We start from the raw sequence: 7905 nt of genomic DNA, 5'->3' as shown, positions 1-7905 counted from the left end.
GAGGCCCTGCTACCTCAGTGCCCAGACAAGCCTTGAACGTCAATCCTGTCAGTACTCCAAACATCAAATTGGTACTAGGAAAATTGTAACATCTAGTTTTAGTTTTCTTTCTCTTCAAACTGCTTTTTTGCTACTGGCATGCTATTGAGAGATTGCTAACTTTAAAACTGGGCCAGGGAAAATAAAAAATATTGGCATTTGTCATACTCCTCTTCAAAATAGCAGGAATACCATGAATTTGAAACTCCTCTTGAGCACCAGTCCTATATTGCTAAGATTAAATCCTGCTGGCCACCTTTATATTTCAAATACATTGAAAGAATAAAAGGGATTCTTAAGAAGAATAAGGACTAAGAGTATAAAATGTATACTTCTTTATTTATATAAATAAGGCTTTCATACAATTATATTTAAAAGAAATCTGTATTTTTACATTCACCACCAGTGAGTTTCTGACAGGAAAGGCTGTGCATAATGATACACAGCAAGGATCCCACTCCAGGACAACAGGAGCTCAGGAAAGCACCATTAATTTGAGAAGTAGGCAGGCTCTGACACTCCTGTTGCACTGCTAGCAATGGGAAGTCTTAAACTAGTTCCTACACCAAGTCTTCTTCAAATTCCCCCTGTTCATCAGCAGTGTCATCTTGGCACTGCTGGTACTCGGACACCAGGTCATTGATATTGCTCTCAGCTTCAGTGAACTCCATCTCATCTATGCCCTCACCTATGTACCAGTGCAAGGATGCATTGCACTGGAACATGGCACTGAACTGCTCTGAGATGCACTTGAAGGGATCCTAGATGGCTATGTTGTTGCCGATGAAGGTGGCCGACCTCGTGAGTCTATGTGGGGGTGGGGTGGGGGGGAAGGGAAGGGGGGATGTCACACACAGCCGTCTTCACATTGTTGGGGATCCAGTCTCCAACGTAGCTGCTGTTCTTGTTCTGCATGTTGAGCATCTGTTCATCCACCTCTTCATGGACATGCAGCCTCGGAAGATGGCAGCCGCTGTCAGGTAGCAGCCATGGCGGAGATCACAGGTGACCATCAAGTTCTTAGGGTCAAATATCTGCTGGGTGAAGCTCGTGCACTGAGAGAGCATGGTACTGCTGGCTGGCACGGCTGGCCAGGGGCACAAAGCCAGGCATGAAGAAGTGCAGGCGGGAAAGAGCACCATATTCAAGGCCAGCTTGTGCAGGTCTGCATTCAGCTGGCCAGGGAAGCACAGGCAGATGGTATCCCCGCTGTTGGTGCCTGACACCAGGTGGTTCAGGTCGCCATAGTTGGGCGTGGGCAGCTTCAAGTTACAGAAGCAGATGTTGTACAGGGCCTTGTTGTCGATGCAGAAAGTTTTATCTGCATTTTCCACCAGCTGGTGGACAGAGAAGATCGCGTTGTAGGGTTCCAGCACTGTGTTTGACACCTTTGGGGAGGGCATGACACTGAAGGTGTTCATGGTGTGGTTTGGGTACCCCTCTTGAATATTGTTGAGAATCAGGGTGCCCATGCTTGACCCGGTGCCACCTCCCAAAGAGTGGGCCAGCTAGAAACCCTGTAGACAGTCACACCTTTCTGACTTCCGCCTCACCACATCCAGTACCGGCTCCACCAGCTCAGCTTCCTCTGTGTAGTAGCCCTTGGTCCAGTTATTGGTTGCCCCGCTCTGGCCTATCAGACACAAGCCATGATGGGACACACACTCCAAGAATATTTACTGTGCCATTTGCATTGTGAAGACAACAGGACTCTTCTGAGCCAACCTTTGCTTTTAATTTAGATAACTTTGGTGAAATAAAGGAAATGTTTTCATTGTATCTGGGACCCTACAAATCACCCAGGTTCTAAAGAAATAAAGACAATGTGGAGGAAGATACATTTTAACCCAAATCAACTACTTGTAGAAATGAAGAACAGAGCCTGCCTCAATACTGGAAATGTAATTAGTTTCACAGGAGGGACAGGAGCACATTGTCATCATAGGAAAGCTAAGCTGCAAGCACTTGTCTGCACCTTGCTCACACATAGCTATGCTTTGATTTCTGGTGTCCTGAAGTAGTTCTCTCTTATTGCCGGGCCTTTGAAATGACCAGCAGTGCTGAAACCTTGTTGGAGGCTTTCCCTGATTGCTGATCTTTCCCTTCAGAGGCTTCTTTGTCATGGAGGGCTTGCAGAGTTGCACTGATCTGAGCTGTCTGAGTGGCCAGGGGCATGACTCCAGTGGACTGGAATAGGTGGGTTAGGTGAGGACAATATCTAGGTGTATAAAGGCTCAGCCCAGCACTGGAGTGCCTGGATGTTAGGACCCATAGACCATGATGACATACCAAATATGAAGTTGTCTGGCCTGAAGCTCTGGCCAAATGGTCCTGATCTCACTGAGTCTAAGGTTCCAGGCTCTAGGTCCACCATGATGGCCCGAGGAACATATTTTTTGCCTGTGGAGACAAGAGTTGACTTAGGCCTATAATTGACAAGAAACTTAGGGGCAGAGCTTATGATTCTGAGTGACTCTCAGCATTCATTACAGAAATTACAGCATTTGAGACATGGAAACAGAAAAGATTGGTTCAGCCATTGAGGGATTTTTTGAAGAGGAGATTAGCAGTGGTTCTCTCACTTCAGCCCTCCCTTCTTTTCAGGCCTCCTGGTCACTTCCGCCTTTTGCACACCATCCCATCCCTGCCAATCCTCCAGGGCTAGTCAGTCTTTACTGATGCAGTCAATATAAGCTAGCTTATGTGGATTCAGAACAGGCAGAAGAAAGTAGAAATGCATTTGGAAGGTGGATGGAAAATGCCTCTCAACTGTGACTACCCTTTTTGCCCCTTGGCCAATGAGACAGTCATGAGACAATCAAATTGCTTCAGCTTTCTTGTCATCAAGAGGTGATTCAAACTTATGCATTCTCTTTCTTGACACTGTCTCTCAAATTACAGAGGAACAATATGGTAATCTTGCTTCACAAAAAAAAATGGAAAAGACAACATTGAAGGAAAAGCTCATTGCTTCATGATGAGTGTTGGGCTGTTAAGAGCCAGTTGTCATTGTTGGAATTTTTTAAAGTTACTCACCCATAAATCCTTACAGGTGTCTTCCTTGCCAAGGTAATTCAAGTCATTGATTGATATTACCCTTTAAAACTTCCATGGAGATGTTGAATATTTTTGTGATTACCATCTTGTTGTGAGATGAAATCCATTTCTGACTTAGTAAGGAATGGACTTGAGAATTCTGATAATTCTCTTAGAACTTCAATTCTGAAGGAAGCTAAATAAATCTTGATAGGATAAGAACAAATATATGTGAACTAATCCTTCCTCTTCATCCCTTTTCCTTCCCCAGTACTGTTAATTGGGCCACTGGCTCCTCTTCTCCAGTTCCAAATGCCTCAGGCCTTAACCCATTCCTTCTCCACCTCCTCGCATTTTTCTCGTCTCCATTCCTGCCAGTTTTCATCTTCAGGTTCACCTTTAATTCACCTGCTATTGTCTCTGCACATTCCAACACTGTAGATTCCACCAAATGTGGCTTGTCAAGGGAAATAATTATACACTATTTTCTTCTCATATACTTGTACTGTACTCTATAGTAAATCCACTGGCTACATAGCATGTACCTGTTATTAAGTATGATGTCATGTAGAGACACTTGAATGTGTGTGGCAGATTATTTGTAGGTTCTATACAAATACTATTTTATATAAAGAACTTGAGTGTGTGAAGATGTTGTTATTGGTGGGGGTCCTCGAGCCCATTCCATGAGGATACTGAGGGGTGATTGAATTTTAAGTAATGGTGCTGTTTTCATACTTCTTTAAATGAACTTATGAACTTATTAAAAGACTATTTTTTCAGCCCTTTGTTTATGGATCAAATCTATAATCCTAGCTAATCAGGAGGCTGAGATCTGAGGATCATGCTTCAGTGTTGGCTCAGAAGGGAAGGAATGTACTTGGAACTCTTATTTCCAATTAACCACACACACGCACACACACACACACACACACACACACACACACACACACACACACACGCACCACAACACAACACAAAGCTAGAAGAGAAGCTCTATCAATTGAGCCACTAGTAGACTTCCATGTGAACAGTGACCTGATTGAGCCTCACAGGTGTCTGCTGGACCAGACATCCATTAAAAGGGCTAAAGGATGCAGATATCTCATACAAGCTGTGTGACATCTCTGATTGGGTCTGGGATGGATATGGCCACAGACTGTCCTATGACCTTGAGAGTCATATAGCTCTCTCCTACAGACAATTAAACCCTGTACAAAGCATCCCAGTAAGTACCTTCCTTTAGGACCCCTCCTGTCTAGCAAGACATTTGATATTCTCTTCTTCAATAAATCATTGCTGTTTTATTCTTCCCTCTGCATCCATGAACTCATTCTTTGAGATCATAGAGACAAAAGATGTGATTCAGTTATTAGGTTTTCAGTATCAACATGATGGCCTGCTTCAAAACAGAACTTTTTTCTGCTTCCTGGGCACCAAAGCTGGTGGATCCTGAATGCTTTTATCTTGAGCCCTTTTTGTGTTGCCACCAAACCTGTGCTAGAGTATCATCAGTGCCCAAGGGACACACCGGGAATGCGTTTGTTCCAATCATACATGGTATACCTAGGTGTTGAGTCTGCAAACATGATGGGTACTCACAGATGTGTGACTTAGTGATGTCAGCCACTCAGCACAAGGTTTCCCTGGACCAGAGTCACATCTCCATGCATTGAGTGGATGATAGGTGAAACCTTTGTTTCTCATACACAGATTATATCCTGATTGTTCCTAGCAAATGAATTCCATAGACCACAGGGGAAACAAGCTGAATCCTTCTTTTAGTCATTTCTTCCCTAACACTGACACATCTGCTCCTTGAAGACACCATGGCCACATACCTCTCAGTAGAGGCTTTCCAAGACCCTACTCCATCATGTCACCCACCCACTTCAGATCTTTTAGCAGCCACTTTCCTCTAAGAAACACTTCCCTCACGTCCAGCCTCCCCTATGAAAGTCTTCACTGTTGGGTTTTTATCCTAATGTAGGGGTCACATGCTTAACTATCAAGGTCATGGTTATTTGATATCTTTGGGGTCTACACACAGGACTGCTCAGGGCCATATTGATCCAATGTCTATGGCTCTGTTCACAAGACTGCTCAGTGCCATGGTGATGGGATGTATAGTGTCTGCATATGGGACTGCTCAGTACTATAGTGAATGATGCAGAATATCCATAGAAGGGCACCATTTTCCCATTGAGATTTTCAGCTTTCATTACTTGTGTATAGCTGGTATTCCACACAGCACTCTAAAATCTATGGGAATTTAGGAGAGAGCCTCTTTATCATGAGTTAGCAGAGAATGGAATAAAATAGAATACTCAGCTGTAGTGGTGGTGGTTCTAGCTGGTATTTCTTGATACTCAGCAGACTAAGATCTGAGGATCTAAGTTCAAGGCCAGTCCAGGCAAGAAAATTCAGTGAGATTCTTATCCCTAATTAACCACCAAAAATCCCGAAGTAGAACTATGACTGAAGTGGTAGAGCACTAATCTTCAGCAAAAAAAAAAAATCCAAATCAATGTTTATGCATTAATTTAAGCCTTAGGACCAACACACACACACACACACACACACACACACACACACACACACACACACACACACAACCATTTGTCCAGCACTGGTGGCTCACACACCTGTAATCCTAGCTATTTAGGACGCTGAGGTCTGAACTTCAGAGTTTCAATCCAGCCTAGGCAGAAAAGTTTGAGACTTATCTCCAATTAACCACCAGAAAACCAGAAGTGGTCCTGTGGCTCAAAGTGCAAAAGCACTAGCCTTGAGGGACAGTGTCTAGGTCCTGAGTTCAAGCCTTTCGACTGACAAGAAAAATAAAATGTAACACCTGGATCAGGTCCTTTGTCTCCTTTGTTTGAGGAATGAGTCTACAGACAAAAAGGAAGAGGTAAGACAGCATAACTTTATTGAAGGAAAAGACCATCAGAACCCTTGCTAGACAGGAGAGGCCCATGGGAGGGAAGGCACTAGTTGGTGTGGGTTATGTAGGTATTAATGAGGTGTCTTTAGGAATGAACTATATGTCTCTCAAGACCATTGGACAGTCTGCAGGTCATATCACTCCCCAGGCCTAGTCAGAAGCTCCACAAAGCCAACCCAAGATCTTTATGCATTCTTTAGTCCTTCTGAGTAAGTTATAATTTTGGTACCTACCTCTGGGGTATAGTCACCTCATCACAGTGTTCATTGTTCCAGGGGCGATGGGCCATGATATGATGTCAAGGAGCCTGCACACAGGACTGCTCAAGGCCAAAGTAAAAGAGAACTTCTATGGGAGAGAGACTTTGCCTCCATTGCACAGACATGCTCTTTTTATGCTCTGATAACTCTGGGCGGTTTTTCCATGTTTTCTCATTTTATTCTCCAATGCTTTAGATGGAAACCAGGACATCATGCATGTAAGGCACGCACTTTCCCATTGCACTTATATTTCTTTCCTTGGATTTGTTTTTAAATGAGCAGTAGATTTCATCTTTGTGTATAGGAAAATAGTTATCAAATATCTCCATTTTAAAGGTTTCAGCTGATGAAGTAGCACAGTATTTTTTATAATCTAAAATAGAGATATTCTGCCTTGGATATGTCCAGAGGCCTCAGACATAAAAAGGCTTGGGATAACTGCTGTGCAATTGGAAAGGCCAGGCTGAAGCCTTTTCCTTTTGCCCCAGCTTGCTGTTGCACCAGTGCTCCTTTCACCAGAAATGCTCATTTTCTCCATTTCTGCTCTTTGACACTTAGCTAGAGGAGTCAGCTCCAGCCCTCTGAGAACTCTCTATGGGGGTGCGGAGTGGGGATTCCAGTATGGGAGAGGGCTTCTCTTCCCCCTCCATCTTTTGTGCTGGTCTTGGGCTTGATCTCAGGGACTGGCTCAGTCAGTTTTTCTGTTTGTTTATTTTTTCTTGTTTGTTTGATTTTTAGTCAAGAGCAGAACTTAGGCAACAGTTTCACTTCCAGATATTTGGGTTCCTAATTAGTGATGAGTCTCATGAACTTCCCTACACAGGCTGGCTTTGAACCTCATTCCTCAGATGTTTGCCTCATGAATAACGTGGATTATAAGCATGAGTCACAATCACCTGGCAGAGAGAGGGGTCTTCTTTCAGACATACCGACTACACAGTGACAAAGATCAAGAGGGGTAGCCTCTTTGTTTCAGCTGACCCCATCTTTTTCCATCACATCCAGCGTCAGTCCTGTACCAGCTATGGAGAAGAGCTTGGTGCTTCTTCAGGCCTGATCTGAATTAATTCATTGATCATACTAATAATAAATAAAATATTTCATGAGTATGTTTGTCTTCTCACCAACAGGAACGGATCTAGAAATCAAGAATCATTTATACCTTAGCTTTCCAACTCCAGAATGTAGAAAATTACTCACGTTGCATATGCCTTTCTTTACTAAGTGAATTAGATCAGAGCAGCCTTCACATGTGCTTCTCACCCAGTGGAGATGATAACAAGGTAGCAAGATGTTGGGCAGTCTTGTATAGAAATTGGGCAAGGACCATAAAAACAAACACATTTTGACTTTGAAAGGCTGGAACAAAATCTACAAAGCAACGGTCCCCATAAACAGGCAGGAGTAGCAATACTAATATCAGATAAAATAGACTTCAAATTAAAATTAGTTAGAAGAGATAAAGAAGGTCGCTACATACTAATGAAGGGATCTCTCCTTCAGGAGGATAGTACAATTGTAAATAGTTATTCGCCAAACAACGGAACACCCAAATTTATCCGAGAAACACTCCTTTCTCTCAAATCTCATATAGATCTAAAAACATTAATTGTTGGGGACTTT

At 43.2% G+C, this 7905-nt stretch overlaps 1 pseudogene; it reads right to left on the bottom strand.

Moving 5' to 3' along the window:
• Positions 1 to 599: 599 nt before the first annotated feature.
• On the bottom strand, positions 600 to 6311 carry LOC138827545 (tubulin beta-2 chain-like; annotated as a pseudogene).
• Positions 6312 to 7905: the final 1594 nt, after the last annotated feature.

This window comes from Dipodomys merriami, unplaced genomic scaffold (genome assembly GCF_024711535.1).
Source record: "Dipodomys merriami isolate MVZ:Mamm:240054 unplaced genomic scaffold, mDipMer1.0.p SCAF_1571, whole genome shotgun sequence".
In the NCBI taxonomy this organism is placed as follows: domain Eukaryota; kingdom Metazoa; phylum Chordata; class Mammalia; order Rodentia; family Heteromyidae; genus Dipodomys; species Dipodomys merriami.
This window is presented reverse-complemented; position numbering and strand designations above follow the sequence as displayed.